The 21,618-nt window shown below is 44.7% G+C and overlaps 1 protein-coding gene and 1 long non-coding RNA gene across 3 annotated transcripts in view; one reads left to right on the top strand and one right to left on the bottom strand.

The window, feature by feature from the left end:
• LOC140410355 (lysosomal cobalamin transport escort protein LMBD1-like) overlaps positions 1-21,618 on the top strand; it is a 250,632-nt gene that overhangs the window by 125,125 nt on the left and 103,889 nt on the right. The window lies entirely within an intron of this gene.
• The window catches only part of LOC140410356 (uncharacterized), a 112,839-nt gene that overhangs the window by 15,941 nt on the left and 75,280 nt on the right, over positions 1-21,618 (bottom strand). Inside the window, exon 2 of the long non-coding RNA XR_011940622.1 lies at positions 14,364-14,482. This is a non-coding gene — a long non-coding RNA (uncharacterized lncRNA). The remainder of the gene's footprint in view (positions 1-14,363; positions 14,483-21,618) is intronic.

The following is a 21,618-nucleotide window of genomic DNA, read 5'->3' as shown; positions in this document are numbered from 1 at the left end:
GAAAAATAGCAAATTTGGTGGTTCATGCTTCTCCAAACCATGCAGCACAAGGGATCTTTTCAGTGTGCTATATGTAATGAAATTGTAAACTGTCCTTTATAGCACATGCGTGATTTTGCTTCTGAGTGAAATCTTATCCTTGTGAGAGCAAATGAACAGATAATTGAAACCAAAGATGTCCATTACCATTAGTTTGGTGCTGAGGATACTGATGCTTGGGAGTGCCATGTATGCATGAGCAACTGAGCATGCTGGGAATACACCGGTGCAGATTCGCATGGAAAGGTTGCCAATGCAATCAACTGCCAAACATTTATAACTGAACTGCAGTCACTGGGAATTAGATGTTCCTCAGAGTAGTGTCCTAGACTCAACCATCTTCAGCTGCATCATCAATTACCTTTCTTCCATCAAAAAGTCAGAAGTGGGGATGTTCCCTGAAGACTGCACAATGTTCAGCACATTTGCGACACCTCATACTTAAGCACTTCATGTCCAAATGCAGAAAGACCTGGACAATATACAGGCTTGGGCTGACAAGTGACGAATAACATTCGTACCACACAAGTGCCAGGCAATGACCATCTCCAACAAGAGAGGTTCTACCATCGGCCTTTGACATTCAGTGGCATTACCATTACTGAATTCTCCGACTATCAACATTCTGGGAGATACCAGAAACTGAACTGGACTAGCCATATAAATGCTGTAGCTACCAGAGCTGTTCAAAGGCTTGGAATCCTGCCTTGTAACTCACCACCTGACCACCCCCCCTCCCTCCCCATCACCATCCAAAAGCACATACCAGGAGTGTAATGGAATACTCTCTACTTGCCTGGATGAGTGCAGCACCAACAACACTCAAGAAATTTGACACCATCCAGGACAAAGCAGCCCGCTTGATTGCTACCTCATCCACAAACACCAATCCTTCCACCACCACCAACGATCACTGGCAGTTGTGTATACCATCTACTACAAGTTGCACTGCAGGAACTCACCAAGGCCCTTGGGTAGCACCCTCCAGACCCATGACCATTACCATCTAGAAGGACAAGAGCAGCAGATACCTGGGAATACCACCACCTGGAGGTTCCCATCCAAGTCACTCACCATCCTGACTTGGAAAATATATCGCCATTCCTTCATTGTCATTCGGTCAAAATCCTGGAACTCTCTCTTCCTAACAGCACTGTGGGTGTACCTACACTTCAGGGACTGCAGTGATTAAAGAAGGCAGCTCACCCACCACCTGAAGGGCAACTACAGGTGGGCAATAAATGCTGGTCTAGCCAGTGATGTCCACATCCCGTAAATTAATTTAAGAATATACCACTAAAAGAACGTTGGTGTTGATTGGAATCATTTGTTATCTCACCTACAAGCGAGTTGTGCCTCATGTACAAAATAACTCAATAGAACAATATAAAAGTTCACATGGAGTGAGATTCTCCCAACAAAAAGGTGAATGTGGAGTTGAACCTTCTTCGAAGTTGAAAAGCAGTAAATTCAAATTATATATTTTTCTGTGTTGACAACTGGTTCTAATCCTCAACTGTATTCCCTTCTCGGACAAACCATACAGTATAAAACTATAGATGAAACAGGATGGTTTGACTTTTTGCATGATTAAAAATAGTGCAGTACTTGAAGAACAGAGGTACAGAATGGACTTTTAAGGAGAAGTTGTGTTGCTGCAGGTTCAGGTGCTTTACTGAGACCATCCTTTTGTTTGTTCCCTCAATATAAATCATATTTCTAGCTTTGCTTGAGACGAGTGACAGAAAGATTATGGTTAATCACAGTAAGCAAAAAAGAACTAGCTACTGTTTGTTTTGGGCATGATACAGAATTCAAAAGGTATCTTTCACGGAAACCTAAGTAAGTTCACTACCTTTCCTGCTTATGGAAAGTGGTTATGCTGATCATTCTGAGCATTGATTAACACACCCAGATCACTCCCTGTAGCATCCCTTCCGTGACTGCACTTGATACTTTAGATCTTGTGCAGACCAATTTATCGAGAATAGTTTTCTGGTTAGAGAAATCACAATAGTCATCGAATCCCTACAATGCAGAAGGAGGCCAATCGGCCCATCAAATCTGCACCGACCCTCTGAAAGAGCCCTCCACCCAAATCCAGTTTCCAATAACCCATTAACCTAATCTTCATATCCCTGGACACTAAGGGGCAATTTATCATGGCCAATCATCCTAACCTGCACATCTTTGAACTGTGGGAGGAAATCGGAGCATCCGGAGGAAACCCACGCAAACACGGGGAGAATGTTCACACAGACAGTCACCAAAGGCCGGAATTGAACCCGGATCCCAGGCGCTGCGGGGCAGCTGTGTTAACCACTGTGCTACCTTGCCACACATTTTGATGCCCTCGTTTTGAAGTGTGCTTCGCTAACTTGTCAAATTGCATTTGTCGCTGGGATAATTATTATCCTATTGGTGTACAACAGCACACAGCTATCATTGTGGCATTCCTTTTCATCACGTCAAAATATTTTCTATACAGTGCAATGTTTCTGTTGGGCCCCATGTTCTCTTTTCTCCCATTTCCCTCCCTGACAATTGAGTGTTGACATTTTCAGTTTGTGTCCAGGTGCAATAAGACGAACCATGCTTGCATTCAATAATCTTGTATCTCCTGCCTAAATACTTATGGCATGGGCTGTCCAAGCACTTAATACACTTGACAGGATGGGGTTGATTAAACTGACAGCCCACTGTCAGTGCTGTTCTTGGCAAACTGTGGGGGTGCATGCAAAATAGTCTGGTGGAGACCCCAGACATCTTCCATGTTCATTCTAATGAAGCCGGCATCCTGAGATTTCAAAATGCGAAGCATCTCTGCGTCAACATGCCGCGTGAATGAACGCACCACTAGTTAATTCTTATTTACCTGCTACTGGGTGGGGAACAAATAGCTTCACATTACATATTATTTATTTGGGCAAAAGAAGTTTTCTGTATCCAAATTTGCAGATGACATTAAATCGGGGCAGCGGTGGTGTGGTGTTTGTAAATTGTGTAGATGAGAGCAGGAGGTTGCAAAAAAACAGATAGAGTAGACTGAACTGTGCCACATGGCATCCGGTGTCAGAATATGTTGCATCATGCACTTTGGATCCAAGAAAGACAAATCATTTTTTTTCCTAAATGACAAGAGACCAGAAGTTCTGGAGGAGTGAAGATTTGATTTGTCCAGGTAAATAATCCCAAAAAAAGCTATTGCACAGGTCTAAAAAGTATTCAGAAAGGCTAAAAGAATGCTGATCTTTATTTCCATGATTGGAACACAAGAGGGTAGGGATTAATACTTCACTTGTACAAAGTCTTAGTTAGATCCCATCTGGTATATTCTGTTCAGTTCTGTGCTCTTCGTCGTAGGAGGGGGTACATTTCAGATTTACCAAAATGATAGCGCTTAAAAGGGTTAAATTATGAGGATAGGTTGCATAAAGTTGGGTTGAGCTTAAAGGAATTAACTCATTTAAATGTTTAAAATTATAAGAGGACTTGATAGAGTAGTAAAGAAGCTAATTTCATTGATGGGGGGAAAACGAAAACAAAGTGACACAGTGTTAAAATCAAATATAGGCCAGTCAGAGTGAAATTAGAAAGAAAAACTAGGACGTATAATGCTTTTCACAACTTCATGGATGCCTAAAGTGCTTTACAGCTAATAAAATTCTGTTGAAGTGTATTATTATTGTGTTGGTAGCCATCTGTCTCACAAGACAATGGTTTGCGCTGTGATGGTTAACTGTGTTAAGCAGCACCTGGCATGGCACAGGAGCCCCACTCTGCCATGGCAGCCTCTGCCACTTTTGCTGTGGAGGAAGATAATGAGCTGAAAAGGTGCACAATCATCTAGACTCTTTTCTGGAACACTACCTCAGTCAGCTGAGAGTTTTGTTTCTGCTTGTCTCTTCCAATGCCCATCCAAACAGCCAGCCTCCAGAAATCAGGGCCAGCAGCAATTGTCTCCCAGTTGTCAGCATCAATGTCCACCATCTTCATATCTTTCTTGCAGACATCCAGGGGTCGTGACCCATTCGGCAGTTTGCCATACAGGAGGTTTTTGGATATGCAGCCACCATTCGTTTGGCAATCATGGTCGAGCCAACGCATGTATCGTTGGCTTTGCAGTGAGTGTATGCTGATGGAATTAGCATGCTCCAGGGCCTGACCTTTTCCTGCCAGGAGATACCGAGAATACGTATATGACAGCAAAGGTGGAAACAGAGTTCAGCCTTTCTCTTGCCGAGCATGTGTTGTCCAGGTCTCAACGTTGTAGAGGAGTGCAATGAGGACACAGGCTTGGTAGATTCGTAGTTCTGTGTTCTCAAGTCAGGTTGCTGTTCCACACTCTCACTCAGCTTAAACATAACAGTTGCAGCTTTTATGATGTGATCGCGAGACAGATTGTTGGTGACTGTGGAGCCGAGATTATGTGAATCTTATCAACAACCTCCGGGTCATATTGTCATTGCTGATAGATGGCCCAATGGCAACATCCTGGACAATGATATTTGTCTTCCTGATGCTGATGGTCAAACCAAATTCTTTACAGGTGTGAGAGAGTCAGTCCATTTGCAACGAATGGTGTTCCTGATTATGGAGTGTTGATTTGGCGTTGGTGTAGAGCAACTCTCTGATGTGGACTTTGCTCATCTTTATTAGATCTCGAGTGCGAGCGGTTGAACAGCTTTCCATTAGTTCTGCTATGTAAGTAGGCATTCTCTGTAGTTAACTTAAGGGCAGTTGACAGCAGCAAAGAGATGAATATGCTAAAGCGTTTTGATGTCAGAGCGCTTTGACCTAACTGGGGACCGGAAAGCGTCCTGGAGTTGTCCTGTCATAGCTGACCTCACTCATCATGTTATCATGGGAAGAGGAGGTTGCGTAGTGCAGCCTGTTTTCTTCAGCAACTTAAATGGACCACCTCTGCTGACACAGTTGAATACCTTGGTGAGGTCAATGACGGTAATACATAATGGTCAGTGTTTCTCGAGCAGCTGCCAGATTGAGAAGATCATGTCAATTGTAGTTCTGAAACTACACTGCGAATTGGGACAAATGCGTTCATCCAGGATCTGCAATCTGACCACAGAAAATACTTCTCCCACAATGATCAGCAGGCTGCCCTTGTTCTTGTGCAGGGTCAGAATCTTTGCATCATGCATATCCTGGGACTCTCCCCTGCCTTCAGCAGAGACGGAGATGAGCTTGTAGATGCCGCAGGACATCCGGTTCCTCTTGCTTGATGAATTCAGGCAGTATGGAGTCAACACCTAGAGCTTTGCACATGGCAATTGAGTCAATAGCTTTGCTAAGCTCCTCCACTGTGGGTCTGATATCCAGCTCCATGACGGGCAGGTTTTCTGTGGTGTCTAGAGCCTCCTTCGTAACTATTTTCTCCCAAAATGTGTGTAGATGCTGGTTCAATTGAAGCTTTCAGCACCGAGATGGACTGTTTTTTTATGAGATACTATAATGCTGTCAAAGCCAGGTAAACGGAGTTGAGATACAGATTAGCTGTGACCCAATTAAATGCAGGACAGGTCAGAGATGTTGATGGGCCTTAATCCCCTTCCTATGTTCCTATAAAATGTTATAGAATTTGTGCCTTTTAAGAATCGCACTGAAAGACTGTTTCATCATTTGAAAAAATAATGTGGAAAGTATGTGATTTGCATTTGTTTATTTTTGGATACATTTTAATGTACTATATAAAAGGGAGTTCTTGGTTTGGTATTAATTTGATATGAGTTTTATCCCACATGGTTGGTAAATTTAATAGCTGTTGCAATAAAGCTTCCACAAAATTATTTAAGCTACATGAGCAGTTTTTAATTTTAGTTATCAACAGAACATGACAAAGCTTCATTTCTTTAGGCACCATTGGGATTTGAAGCTTTTTGGGAGGTTGCCATCAATTGCAATGTGTGCATCCCTCAGTACTGTTCTGGTGGGAAATATAAGATCTTAGTATTCATCGACTGCATCTGTCAGTGAACCAGAGTTACTCTGAATTTGCGCAGAAGCCATATTCTATTTTATGCATTAAATATTTGTCTCAATCAACTTTGCAGAAACAGATTATCTGGTCATTTTCACATTGTTGTTTGTGAGAACTTGTGTAAATTGATTTCTGTATTTTCTCCATTGCAACTGTGACTACACTTCAAAAAGTATTTAATTGGCTGCAAAGAGCTTTCGGACATCCTGAGGTCGTGAAAGGTGTAATGCAAAAGCAAGTCTTTCTTCTGGAAGTATCAGTGGTTTTCGGCTGATTTGTATCTGAGTTCCTGATAGCATACGAACATCACTCCCAAAAAATATTCACGTGTCAGGTATATCTGAGTAATTGGTAAACTAATATTTATCCAATGATCTAATTTTAAAACACTAGCCTGTTTACCTTTAATGTAACAAAACTTCCTGATGCACTTCATCAAACGATGTTTGACATTCGAGACATGACCGGCAATATTAAAGCAGGTGAGCAAAAGGTGGGTCACTGAGGTAGGTTTTATGGAGTGCTTTAAAGGACAATGGAAGTGCAGAGAGGTGTGAGAAGTAAATTTCAGATCTTAGGGCCTAGGCAGCTGAAGGTCTGACCTTTCAGGCTGGAGCAATGAAAATTGGGGATGCACCTGAGACCAGAATTACAATAATCTTTATTAGTGATACAAATAGGTTTACATTAACACTGCAATGAAGTTACTGTGAAAATCTCAAAGTGCCATTCAACTGCAGGAGGTTAGTAAAATTGGAATGGGAAGGGCAGAGGCGAGCCAGGAGAGCATATGGAATGTCTTCGGGTATCAGGCTTGGATGAGGAGTTCAGAAGTCGGTAAGCTGAGGCCAGAATGAGGGACAGTGTTTCAGAGTGTTTTAGGTGGTCTGAGTGACGGACAGTATATGGGGTTGTCTCAAATACATGTAGTAGACTTTCACGTTGACGAGACGGGCATGCCCCTGACCCGGAAGAGATATTAAATCTCAAATGAAGATGTCGGACGTGCATCCCAATGTCATCGCACACCCGCACGATATTTCGGTCAGTGGATGCAGGCGCAGATCGGCATGGCACTCTTCGACAATAATGGAGGTAGTTAAGGGAATTAATTGACCAGAATTCGAGGTTGCCCGTGCGATTTTAAGCCAAACTTGATCTCTTTTCATGCAAGAGAAACCGGGCTTATTACTCATGGAAGAGTAGGAGTTTCTAGGAGAGAGGTGATGTGTTGTTCTGGACTGTGTTTTCTATGTCGGGTTCACCACCATCCGGCACTCGTGGGATATTTAGAGGTTTGTATTCCTCTGTCACCACCTTTGCACAGCTAAGCCCCATTTGCCAACCTGCAGCTGGGTATTGTCTACCCAGCAGGGAGCACATCCTCCTCCTCTGAGGAGGAGAAGGAACAAAGAATGAGGAGGCCTCATGGTCATTGGCACCCCCCTCGGGCAGAGGTGAAGCACAAAATGATCAGGATCAGCTGAGCGGGCAAAGAGACCAACCCCCCCCCCCCCCCCCCCCCACTACCCTGCTGCCAGGATGTACAGGCGGCGATCAAACTACTTGGACATGAGGGCTGCATTTAGGGTGGGAGCGTGGTTAGCACTGCTGCCTCACAGTGCCAGGGACCTGGGTTGAATTCCGACCTCACATGCTCCCATGTCTGCGTGGGTTTCCTCCGGATGGTCTGGTTTCCTCCCACAGTCCAAAGATGTGCAGGTTAGGTGGATTGGCCATGTTAAATTGCCCTTTAGTGTCCAAAGATGTGCAGGTTTGGTGCGGTTATGGGAATAGGGCAGGGGAGTGAGCCGAGATAGGGTCCTCTTTCGGAGTGTTCGTGCAGTCTTGATGGGCCGAATGGCCTCCTGTAGGAATTCAATAACAGAGGTCTAGTGCTTCCACTTTTGGGAGTATTTGCCAGATGATTGAGCCTGAGCTAGCTTCAAATTTTGTGGGTAGATATCCAATGCACATGGCTCTGAAGGTCACTGTGGCACTAAACCGTTATGCCTTCCTCAGGATTGTTCCTGGGCCCTGTGGACGATCTATGTGGAGTCTCTCAGTCATCTGCAAATAAATGTGTCAGGCTGGTCACTGTTCAGGACTGAGAAAATTCAGTAATTTCAAGACAACCAGGTCAGCCAGGCTGAGCGGGAGAGGGATTTCACCACCACTGCTGGGTTCCCTCACATCCAGGTGCCATTGTTTCACCATGTGGCCAGTCGGATGTTTTTGTGAACAGGAAGAGCTTCCACTCTATGAACGTTCAGATTGTATGTGACCACAAAACCCAGATTTTGCAAGTACCCAGGCAGCTCACATGATGCATATATTCTTTGACGCTCTCATCTGCCCAGACTCTTCATTGCTCCAGCTCGCCATGACGGGTGGTTGATTAGCGACAAGGGTTACCCGTTGCAAAGGTAGCTGGTGATACCCGTCAGGTGCCCAAATAGATGCTGAGGAGAGATACAACTACTGCCAAACATCCACAAGGGCGGTGGTGGAGCAACCCATTGGGCTGCTGAAGATAAGTTTCACATGCCTCGACTGATCTGGAGTTGCCCTGCAGTACCAACCTGATTAAATGTTGATCGTAGTTGTTGCCTGCTGTGCTCTTTACAATCTCACCATCTCCAGGGGGGTACATCTTGAACAGCAAGACGTTGATGATGCAGTACATGCTTCAGACATGGACATCACAAGACTCAGGTGCCGATACCTGGCAGCCAGAGGGCAGCGATGAGGGTGAAAACGGGAACCTTCAGGGAGGTAGAGACACCGGGGACCCACTGATTCAGCAGTCATTCAGCTAGGCTAGCATGCCCTGTCACCCCCCCCCCCCCCCCCCCGTACTCAATGGTCAATACCTCAATTCCAAATGCATAACCCTCAGCCAGCTATTCCATGAGCCCATTGCCCTTCAAATACAGTTCTAAATCCCAGACCTCTGTGAACAGACAATAACGAGGCTGACACCAGAGCAGCACACGGGACATGTTTAGCTTGAATGCACCAAGTGATTTATGGTGAGAAAATTCACATGAAACAAATCAAAGCAAATCTATCCGGATCATTTTAAATTAAAAGAAAACAAAACACCCAGTACAGACCCCATTTTGTGACTCGTGCATCTTGAGCTTTCATTTGTGGGTACTATGTCTTGGGGCACCCCCCTCGCTGATGGTATCATTTCAGGCAGATTGATTATTTTGTTGCCCTATTGGCACCAGTGACCTTGGTGGTAGTCCTCTGGATGGTGGAGCTTGAGCAGGCACCATTGTGAGGGTTTGCTCAGCAACGTGACCGGGCAATCCTCAGTCGCCGAGGATACAGAGGATGGAACGGCCACAGGGAGAGAGACGGAGAAGCTGCTGTCCTCTATGAGAAGAGTCTACAGAGACGACTGCAACCTCCCTGTTCACCAATGAAGGATGGGCAAGCATCGGTAAGACTGGTTGCTGTCTCCTCCAAAACAGGCATTGACCTCTTGAGGCCAGTGCCTGTGTGAGTGCTTGCAGAACGGCGGGCACTCGGTGAAAGAATGCGAGAAGAGCAGCGGAGACTCACTGAAAGAGCGCGAGGAGAGCGGCGGAGACACAGGATAAAAGAGCGTGAGGAGAGCGGCGGGGTCACAGGATAAAAGAGCGTGAGGCGAGCTGCAGGGACACAGGATAAAAGAGCACGAGGAGAGCGGCAGGGACACAGGATAAAAGAGTGCGAGGAGAGCGGCCTTCAGATTTTAGGCCGGAGCAGTGGCCAGGGGTCTGTCGGGAAGGTAAGTTTTCCTCTTTAAAAACTTACCTTGAAGAGTGACATCACAGCAAAGCAGTGACCTGATTGGCTGGTAAGGCTGCTCCAATTAGCAGTAGCTGGGAGAAATTTAACGCTTCGTGTGTTGGTAAATATTGTGATTGGTAAGTAAAATCTTTATTCCTTTCACTTATTCATTATTTGATATTATATTTGTAATCAGTTAAGGTAAAGTGCAAAAATGGCAGGAGATCCCAGACCCGTGTTGTGCTCCTCGTGCTCAATGTGGGAGTTCAGGGACGCTGCCGATGCCCCTGACTCCTTCATGTGCGGGATGTGTGTCCAGCTGCTGCTCCTGTTAGACCGCATGATGGCTCTGGAGCTGCTGATGGACTCACTTTGGAGCATCCGTGATGCTGAGGAGGTCGTGCATAGCTGGTCACACCGCGGATTAGGATTGGTGAGGGAGACAGGGAATGGGTGACCAAAAGGCAGAGAAAGAGCAGGAAGGCAGTGCAGGTGTCCCCTGCGGTCATCTCCCTCCAAAACAGGTATACCGTTTTGGACACTGTTGGGGGAGATGACTCACCAGGAGAAGGCAGTAGTAGCCAGGCTCATGGCACCGTGGCTGGCTCTGCTGCACGGAAGGGCGGGCAAAAGACTGTCAGCGCTATAGTCATAGGGCATTCAATTGTAATGGGAGTAGACAGGCGTTTCTCTGGTCGAAAACGAGACTCCCGAATGGTATGTTGCCTCACGGGTGCACGGGGCAGGGATGTCTCCGATCGGCTGCAGGACATACTGAAGGGGGAGGATGAACAGCCAGTTGGCGTGGTGCATGTAGGCACCAACGATATAGGTAAAAAACAGGATGAGGTCCTACAGTCAGAATTTAGGGAGTTAGGAGACACGTTTAAAAAGTAGGACCTCAAAGGTAGTAATCTCAGGATTGCCACCAGAGCCACGAGACAGTCAGAGTAGAAATTCAAGAATAGTCAGAATGAATAGGTGGCTTGAGAGATGGTGCAGGAGGGAGGGGTTCAGATTTTTGGGACATTGGAACCGGTTCTGGGGGCGGTGGGACCATTATAAATCGGTTGGTATACACCTGGGCAGAACTGGAACCAATGTCCTACTTTGGCTAACACTGTTGGGGAGGTTTTAAACTAACGTGGCAGCGGGATGGGTACCAGATTAGGAAGTTAGAGGTCTGTAAAGAGGCAGCAACTAAAGCCAGTAAGGTACTAGATAATAAACTCAATGTGACTAAGGGGAAGAGTAGACAGGGAAGAGATGATGAACGCAAAGGGACAGGTGGTCTGAGGTGCATTTGTTTCAATGCAGGAAGTGTAGCAGGTAAGGCAGATGAATTTAGGGCTTGGCTTGGATTAGTACCTGGGAATATGATGTTATTGGTATTACTGAAACTTGGTTGAGGGAAGGGCAAGACTGGCAACTAAATATCCCAGGGTATAGATGCTTCAGGAGGGATAGAGAGGGAGGTAAAAGGGGTGGAGGAGTTGGATTACTGGTCAGAGATGATATCACAGCTGTGATTAAGGAGGGCACGATGGAGGATTCGGGCACTGAGGCAATATAGGTAGAGCGAAGAAATAGAAAGGGTGCAGTAACATTGTTGGGACTTTACTACAAGCCTCCCAAAAGCGAGCGTGAAGTAGAGGTACAAATATATAGACAGATCATAGAAAAATGTAGGAGCAATAGGGTGGTCGTGATGGGAGATTTTAACTTCCCCAACATTGAATGGGACTCATGTAGTGTTGGAGGCGTAGATGGAGCAGAATTTGTAAGGAGCATCCAGGAGAGTTTTTTTAGAGCAGTATGTAAATAGTCCAACTCGGGAAGGGGCCATGCTGGACCTGGTATTGGGGAATGATCCCAGCCAGGTGGTTGAAGTTTCAGTCGGTGATTACTTTGGGAATAGCGATCACAATTCCGTAAGTTTTAGAATACTCATGGACAAAGACGAGAGTGGTCCTAAAGGAAGAGTGCTAAATTGGGGAAAGGCCAAGTATGACAAAATTCGGCAGGAGCTAGGGAATGTGGATTGGGAGCAGCTGTTTAAGGGTAAATCCACATTTGAAATGTGGGCGTCTTTTAAGGAAAGGTTGATTAGAGTGCAGGACAGACATGTCCCTGTGAAAATGAAGGATAGAAATGGCAAGATTAGGGAACCATGGATGACGGGTGGAATTGTGAGACTAGCTAAGATGAAAAACGAAGCATACATAAGATCAGGCGACTTAAAATTGATGAAGGTTTGGAGGAATATCGGGAAAGTAGGACAAATCTCAAACGCGCAATAAAGAGGGCTAAAAGGGGTCATGAAATATCTTTGGCTACCAGGGTTAAGGAAAATCCCAAAGCCTTTTATTCGTATATAAGGAGCAAGAGGGTAACTAGAGAAAGGATTGGCCCACTCAAAGACAAAAGAGGGAATTTATGCGTGGAGTCCGAGGAAATGGGTGAGATTCTTAATGAGTACTTTGCATCGATATTCACCAAAGATAGGGACATGACGGATGTTGAGGCTAGGGATGGATGTTTAAATACTCTAGGCCAAGTCGGCATAAGGAAGGGGAAGAAGGTTTTGGGTATTCTAAAAGGCATTAAGGTGGACAAGTCCCCAGGTCCGGATGGGATCTATCCCAGGTTACTGAGGGAAGCGAGGGACGAAATAGCTGGGGCCTTAACAGATATCTTTGCAGCATCCTTGAGCACGGGTGAGGTCCCGGAGGACTGGAGAATTGCTAATGTCCCCTTGTTTATGAAGGGTAGCAGGGATAATCCAGGGAATTATAGACCTGTGAGCTTGACGTCAATGGTGGGCTAGCTGTTGGAGAAGATACTGAGGGATAGGATCTATTCACATTTGAAAGAAAATAGACTTATCAGTGATAGGCAGCATGGTTTTGTCCAGCGAAGGTCATGTCTTACAAACCTTACAGGGTTCTTTGAGGAAGTGACAAAGTTAATTGATGAGGGAAGGGCTGTAGATGTCATATACATGGACTTCAGTAAGGCGTTTGATAAAGTTTCCCATGGCAGGTTGATGGAAAAAGTGAAGTCGTATGGGGTTCAGGGTGTACTAGCTAGATAGATAAAGAACTGCCTGGAAAACAGGAGACAGAGTAGTGGTGGAAGGGAGTGTCTCAAAATGGAGAATGGTGTCTAGTGGTATTCCACAGGGATCCGTGCTCGGACCACTGTTGTTTGTGATATACATAAATGATCTGGACGAAGGTACAGATGGTCTGATTAGCAAGTTTGCAGATGATACTAAGATTGGTGGAGTTGCAGATAGCGAGGAGGACTGTCAGAGAATACAGCAAAATATAGATAGATTGGAGAGTTGGGCAGAGAAATGACAGATGGAGTTCAATCCAGGCAAATGCAAGATGATGCATTTTGGAAGATCTAATTCAAGAGCGGACTATACGGTCAATGGAAGAGTCCTGGGGAAAATTGATGCACAGAGAAACCTGGGAGTTCAGATCCATTGTACCCTGAAGGTGGCAATACAGGTCGATAGAGTGGTCAAGAAGGCATACAGCATGCTTGCCTTCATCGGACGGGGTACTGAGTACAAGAGTCGGCAGGCCATGTTACAGTTGTATAGGACTTTGGTTAGGCCACATTTGGAATACTGCGTGCAGTTCTGGTCGCCACATTACCAGAAGGATGTGGATGCTTTAGAGAGGGTGCAGAGGAGGTTCACCAGGATGCTGCCTGGTATGGAGGGTGCTAGCTATGAAGAAAGGTTGAGTAGATTAGGATTGTTTTCATTGGAAAGACGGAGGTTGAGATCTACAAAATTATGAGGTCTACAAAATTGAGGGGTATGGACAGGGTGGATAGCAACAAGCTTTTTCCAAGAGTGGGGGTGTCAATTACAAGGGGTCACGATTTCAAGGTGAGAGGAGGAAGGTTTAAGGGAGATGTGCGTGGAAAGTTTTTTAAGCAGAGGGTGGTGGGTGCCTGGAACGCTTTGCCAGCGGAGGTGGTAGAGGCGGGCACGATAGCATCATTTAAGATGCATCTAGACAGATATATGAACGGGCGGGGAACAGAGGGAAGTAGGTCCTTGGAAAATAGAAGACAGGTTTAGATAAAGGATCGGGATCGGTGCAGGCTGGGAGGGCCGAAGAGTCTGTTCCTGTGCTGTAATTTTCTTTGTTCTTTGTTCTTTGAACTGAACACAACTCCAGAGTTACAACATCCTGGGCTAGTGTGCGGTAAATTCCAGCCTCACTGGCCCCGGAGTCCCAACACCAGTGAATTAACCAATCATCCGTATAAAATTCCCAAAATCTTTGGCCCTTGGCTGCTCAATAAACTACAGTCACCAGGTTTGTAAGTTGAAACACATTACTGTTTATTTATAAACGAAAGAACTATGAAATATGCAGGAATACCGGCAAGCTAACTTACTCCATCCACCTTCAGCTGTCCCACTCCCCACCCACACACACACATGCCAAACAGACACAGAGGAGTGGAAAGGGGTGAAAATAATAAGGATTACGATAAAAAGAAAGATAGTCCTTACTTTCGAAGTTAAATTCTTTGCCACACGCTTTCCTCCCAGAACGCTAAGTAATCGAAACCATCGGTATGCAGTTGGAAATGGTCTTCTGGTAATGTGCATCAGTATTGAAGAATATTGCACTGTAAAGTACATTTGAAACTTAAGTCCCAATTTGAAGTACATTGCACACAATCAGGAATGATGTATTCCTGTTTGTGTTCATATGAATTTAACTCTGAAATCTTAACATATGGGAACTTCATTCGAAACAAAACCCATTGACGTAATGACATCTAAGATATGTAAATTATAGCAGAATTGTTCCTGTCCTCCGTGTGTTACATCAAGCTTTCACATATCCTGCTGTTTCTTGAAGAATGCACTTTTTAAGAACTGCACCGTAATTGGTAGAGAATTGTTTGATAATTTTAAATTACAAAGTGGCTCTCACTGTTTTTTGATTAGGATAGTAGTTTTAAAAATACGTGCATTTTAGGTTTTAATGTGCATCGAGAAAATTGGGTGTTATGTATACTGTATATACACCAGCTCTAAATCTTAAAATGGCAATTGTATGATGTGCTATAAATAGGCTGTAAAATTAACTGGATTGATTTTTATCTCGCATAAAAGAAGTGATAAATAATCAAGCGCATCTGTGAGAATATCTGGAACGTATGTGTGCAGTAATTAAAACATACTCCACTGTTTCCAGCAGTGCCATTGACCTTAAAAGGCGCAGTTACTTTTAAGCTCAATTCGACCTGAGCTTAAAATCTTAACTGACGATGACCGCCTCAAAGTGTCATACTTTCAGCTTTTAATTTCGTAGTCGGACTTGTATTTGATTACTATGTTAATATGCGCTTTTACATTTTATCGAGTAACTTTTCATGTCGTTCCATTCCAACTCCTGTACTATGTCGCCAACATTGAGGGCATTTAAAAGTTTATTGGATAAACATATGGATGATAATGGCATAGTGTAGGTTAGATGGCTTTTGTTTCGGTGCAACATCGTGGGCCGAAGGGCCTGTACTGCGCTGTATTGTTCTATGTTCTATGTTCTATGTCAAATGAAATTTAATTGGTGCTCGTTTTAACTATCCTAGGGTAACATGGGTCCTTCCCAAATATAACTTCTGAAACAGCACAAATGTCATGTCAGAGCGTCTGTTTTATCCAACGTCTTAAATTTCAATTAGAATTTCAAGGATTGCCAACAAAAATTCTCGAATGGTTACAGCACAGCATGGAGGCGATCCAGCCTGTTGTGTCCCATGCTGGCCTGTTGTGTCCATACCAGCTCTCTGCAACAGCAAGTCCCATCTAGTCCCACTTGACCAGCTTCTCCCTCTAGCCATTTAAATCTTTTCAATAATTAGTCGCTACCCTTTCTGTATTCTGCTTGATACTAGGAGAACTCGATAATGCATTAGGCTTTTTCTAGGACCCGAGTTTAATTATAATCCAAATTGTTCACATGATAATCTCCCTCATCTACTGGTTGTCCAGCTCTTGCATCGCAGCAGTTTGGGAAGTTTTAATTTATTATGAATTGGCACAGCACTTAACCAACCATAATTAAATAGCAATTTCATTCTCAATCACAGAATGATTGTTGTAGAAAATGGCAAAATGTCATATTCATTCGGTAAGGGCAACATTCTGATGTTGGGAGTGAAGAGCAGAGTCATTTAATTGTGCCGTATACAAGTTGGAATCTTGAATGAGGATTTTCGCCTCGTATGAGGGCATAGGAGGTGGGCTGGTATAAAAATTCTCAGTTGGCTGGTGTCCTGTTTTTGGGCACCATTCTGGCCCTGGACCATTTTCCCAGGGGTGTGATCAGTGACTGAAGGACAGTGAGTATCTAATTAATAATAACAATAATCTTTATTATTGTCACAAGTAGGCTGACATTAACACTGCAATAAAGTTACTGTGAAAATCCCCTAGTCGCCACATTCCAGCGCCTGTTCGGGTACACTAAGAGAGAATTCAGAATGTCTAATTCACCAGACAGTCACGTCTTTCAGGACTTGTGGGAGGAAACTGGAGCACCCGGAGGAAACCCACGCAGACACTGGGAGAACGTGCAGACTCCACACAGTGCCCAAGCGGGAATCAAACCTGGGACCTGGTGCTGTGAAGCAACTGCTAATCTGAGTTGAAACTTTAGGACAAACACCTGATATTCTACATTGAATTTGAATATGGGAAATAATAGGAGCATTAAAGGGACTTTCCTGGTTTTCAGAAGTAAACTGTGATCAGATTCTACATTTATTAATTTGAGTTGGGAGCTTATTACGTTTACATGGGTCAGTAAGAAGATTGGACCGCAAATATGGTGCAGACTAATTCAGCAAATTAAGTGCACTTTCATTTGAGTGTAGCTCTGGTTCAAGCCAAAATGATCGGCTTCTATAATATACACCCAAGTGCAATTGTTTCACTATGGTTGGAAATAGATTCAATTAATTTGCAACTTCTTGCGTACTCTGTAATTTTAAAATGGGATACTTCAGCATAATGGTTCACACTTTGAGTTTATCGTCAGCCACTAGAGTCGCTGTGGTTGATACCTTTTAATAAAAGATAGAATTCTCAATTTTTAACACAATATAGCGCTGATTTTATAACTGGATTGCATAGCAATTAATACTTTTGAATTTAACGTGTGGTAGGGAAGTGAGCCCTCTTTTTAAAGATGCACGGAATGAAAGCTGTATCTGGGCAAAGGGATTACACACAGCAGGCTTAAGTTAAGGTGTTGTCTACGTGAATATTATGAGATAATATTATTCACAGTTTAAAAATGCTGCAAGCAACTGAAATTTTTAAATTAGCAACAGAAAATATGGACAATTGCAATTTCATAACTTTACTGTCTTATAGTAAGTAGATTAAAGAGTATGTTGTGATTACTACTTCAAAAGTATTATTGAGGAACTTTAAAAAAAAATCTAATCCTATGTTCTTCCTCAACCTTTTAGGCTCTAATGAGCTGGTGTCTTCATCACTGAATAAATTGAATTACTTTCCAATTATCTGCTGAAGCCAACTTTGTTTTATGGGGAGCTTTTTTGAATGATATCTGAATTAATTTGTTGGATTTCATTTGTTCTTTGATCTGACGATATCATTAGCAGCTAATGGAGGACTGGTCTCGCTTCCAAAAGCATTTGTAGCCTCTGCTTTTCGGTGGCTGATTAAAAATAGTAGGGTGAAAATTTTAATTCTTGTGCTTGAATTGTTGGATAAATGTGAAGCTTTCAGCTTTAGAAAAATATTGACTTTTTTATTTTCTTTACATTTCCATCTCCTATGTCTGAATTTAGTGCAGACCTTGTTTACATTCATTGAGGTGTAAGTTTGAATCATTTCATCCAGTATATTGGTGCCTTGTGGTAGTTGATCAGTTTTGAAGTTCATTTATTTCTGAGCATTGGCTCTGTTTTCCTGATTGGGAAAGTTTAAAAGAAAACTTGATAGTCCAATTTTTCATGGCAGTTGTCATTTGCGCATTAACATACGTTATATAAAGGTCACATTTGAATGTAAAGTTTTTTTTTAAAATGTTTTTTATTTAATTTTACATCTGTACACTATGCAGTAAGTGAGTAAGATGGTTATTATGTACAATTTACACGTTTCTCCTTCATTGGCCCTTACTCCCCCCCCCCCCTTTCCTTTTTGTAATTTGCACTCCATCTTGGCCCTTTCATCTGTCGTGGATATTGTTCTCTCTTTTCTTTCGGGGGGGCCTCTGGCTCATTTCCCGTGTCCCCTTCTGATACTTCCCGGCGTACCTTCCTTGCTGCCCCCCCTCCTTTGTTCCGATCTGCTCCCATTGACTCTCCCTCTTTCCCCCCCCCCTTTCTATCCGCTAATGGAATAGGCTGATGAATAGCCCCCACGCTTTGTGGAAGCCCTCGTCTGAACCTCTGATAGTATTTGATCTTCTCCAGGTGGGGAAATTGCATCTTGTCAATTGGAGCATACTTATGTGGCACTCACTTATATTGATTTTAAAGTCCAGATGAGTCCTAGTATGGTTGTTTTTTTGATTTTATTCAACAGAGCTGACCATGGCGCCGAGTTGCTAGCCCCTCTCTGCATTTGATCTTCAGTTGCTACTTAAGAGGAACATAAATAGTCTTGCTCATCTGTTTTGGCCCCAGGGAATACGCTTTCAAAATACGGAAGAAAGACAAAAAAAGAACAAATTTATATTTATAGACCTTGTGTATCGCAAAGCACTTCATAAAAACGGAGTACTTTTTGAAGTGCATTAATTGTTGTTATGAAGGCAAATGAGACACCCAATTTACAAACTGACCTAATGTTTCCCTTGACCCTTGGAATACTTTCAGAACTAATATTTGGACTCCTAGGGTGGGATTCTCCCTTCTGGGGACTAAGTCCCCACGCCGGCGGGAAAATTGGCACCAACCACTCAGGCGTCAGCAGACCCCGAAAGTGAGGAATTCTCCAAACTTTCGGGGGTTATTTTGACGCCGGAGTGGTTGGCGCCGCTCCAGCCGGCAGCTGAAGGGTCGGCATGAGTTTGCGCATGAGCAGAACAGTCAGTGTGATCTCGCTCATGCGTGGACCGGCCGACATATTTCCACGCATGCGCAGACCGGCCGGCGTATTTCCATGCAAGCGCAAGGGTTCTCTTCTCCGCGCCGGCCCCCCGGTCAATATGGCGGAGCCCAACAGGAGCCCGGCGCGGAGGAAAGAAGGCCCCCACGGAAACAGCCTGCCCGCAGGATCGGTAGGCCCCAATCGCGGGCCAGGCCACAATGCCCTCGGATCCCCCGCGCTCCCCCAGGACCGTCCCCGCAGACGTACCTGCCAGGTCCCACCGTGTGAGGTGAATAATTCACGCCGGTGGGACTGGACACAATTGGACGGCCCATCGGGGCCTGGAGAATCGCCGGGGGGGCCGCTATCAACGGCCCCCGACCGGCGTGGCGGGAACCCCATCGCCGCCCGATAAACGGCGCCGGTGTATAGGGCAACCGGCGTCGGGGCGGGATTCTCCGACCCGGCGGGGTTCGGAGAATCCCGGCCCTCATATCTACGATCACAAAAATGCAGTAATATGTTCTACTTTCCTGAATTCTCCTTAAATGCTTTATGAAAAGGATAAAAGTCTAGGAGAGAAGCAGCACTTATTGAAGTAACTGCCTTTTGCTTCCTGAAGGCAGCCTAAAATACTTCATGGTTAATTAAATACTATTTCAAAAAATAAGGTGCAGTCTAACAGAAACATTTCAAGGTGTTATTTGTGGCCGGTTTTGTTGGAAATTTCCGGCAGCTCTGTCAGCAAGTTCTCCACCGCGATCTAACGACACTTGGTCACTTTTGTAGGCCCTGGGGAGTTTCTCACTGGTTTAGCCCACACTTAGAATTATTTTCATCTCTGGGGAGCTGAACTCCGAGATCAAGCCGGATTTTGAAAGGATGACCCGATCTCTAAGTAAGCTTGTGGATCCCCTGCGCGTCCTGTACACATAGGCATCATCCCCCCCACAACCAAGTGAGGACACCCCATTATGGGGTCCCTGGGGCCCTCTCTCTTCCAGAACCCCCATTCGTCACTCCCCACAACCTGCCAGAGGCCCCTCCTTGCCTGCCCTGCACTCTGCTCTTCCCCCCCCCCCCCCCCCACACACCTTTTCATACCCCCCACCCTCCTTTCATGGGCATTGCCACCCTCGGGCCCTGACCCTTGGCAGTGCCACCCTGGCATCTGGGCACCCTTACACTGGCATCTTGGTAATGCTCTTGCTACCTTGGCAGTGCCAAGGTGCCCACTTTCCAAGGGAAGGAAAAAGGGGCCGCCCTGCATTGTCCCTGGCCACCTAGGGGCCTCCTATGGCCTGGGAGACCCCCCAGGTGCCGTAACGCCTGGTCCACGTTTGTGTGAACCACTACCATACGGCGCCTGGCTGGGGACTCCCTGGGGAGGCGTTAAGATGCCGGGACACTGCTAAATTGTGGGTAAGTAGACCTTGGGTAGGTTTAAGGCCTACTTACGTGAGTGTGGCTTTGTCCTGCCCATTGTAGGCCGGTTCTTGATCCCGGTGCCCCGTGGGACCTGGGTAATTCCTATGAGGTGTGGTGGCTGCCGGGAAGCCCATAAGAGGCTTCTACCGGCCGATTCGTGCTCCCATTCATAGCCGGTAGATCTCGCCCATAGTCACTGTTGTAACAAAAGTAATCCTGAAGCACAAATCGGTAATTGTTCAATAACCAGATAACACTCTTCATGATGTGTTGAATGATAAATGCTGACCAGAATGTCATGACTCCCCTGCTTTTGTTTGGTGACTATAGAATGTACTTGTGAAAGTAGATGGCACTTGGGTTTAATGTCTCATCCAATGGATCATGGGATGATGGAAACATACAGCACATAATTGAGATACTGACAATGTAATTCTCTTTCTGTATTTGCTTCCACAACCAAGCTGCTTCGTATCCGGTTTCCTCCCCATATCCTTTAATATTTCTTTCTTTTCTACAACTATTTAATTTCCTTGGAACAGAACTTATGTTTGTGATAAAGAATTTCAGAATCTAACTGCCAATCTTCAATTTCTACTCTTATTGCCATTTAACTGACCACTGGCAGTGGCTCATCACTATTTACAGAAAGGCTTGCAGTTTTATAGAGCCTATCATCACCTTGGGAAGTCACAAAGTACTTTTGAAGTGTAGTCACTGTTATACTCTTGGAAATGCACACAGCAAAGTCCCACAAACAACATTGTGATAATGTCCAACTTTTGTTATGTTAATTAAGGAGAAGAGGTTGACCCTGGGGATTACCCTGTACTCCCCTGCTTTTGTTTGGAATAACATCATAGAATCTTTAATGCCCACTTAAGAGAGCAGACAGGGCATGTCTCATCTGAAAGACACACCTCCAACAGTGCAGCATTCCCTCAGTACTGACCTGGACTGTCAGTCTTTTCTGCTGAAGTTCAGGAATGGGACTTGAGCTCACATCTTTCTGCTTCAAGATCTATGGCTGGCGCACCGTTGACCTTTATCTTAGTCCCTCACCTGAGGAAGGAGCAGTGCTCCGAAAGCTAGTGATTCGAAACAAACTTGTTGGACTTTAACCTCGTGTTGTAAGACTTCATACTGTGCTCACCCCAGTCCAATGCCAGCATCTCCACAGCATTAGTCCCTCAGAATATTGAAAGCTGGGATCATCTCCTTAGTTCAAATTTTTTGAAAAAAAAACATTTTAAGT

This window comes from Scyliorhinus torazame, chromosome 4, assembly GCF_047496885.1.
Source record: "Scyliorhinus torazame isolate Kashiwa2021f chromosome 4, sScyTor2.1, whole genome shotgun sequence".
NCBI lineage: Eukaryota > Metazoa > Chordata > Chondrichthyes > Carcharhiniformes > Scyliorhinidae > Scyliorhinus > Scyliorhinus torazame.
This window is presented reverse-complemented; position numbering and strand designations above follow the sequence as displayed.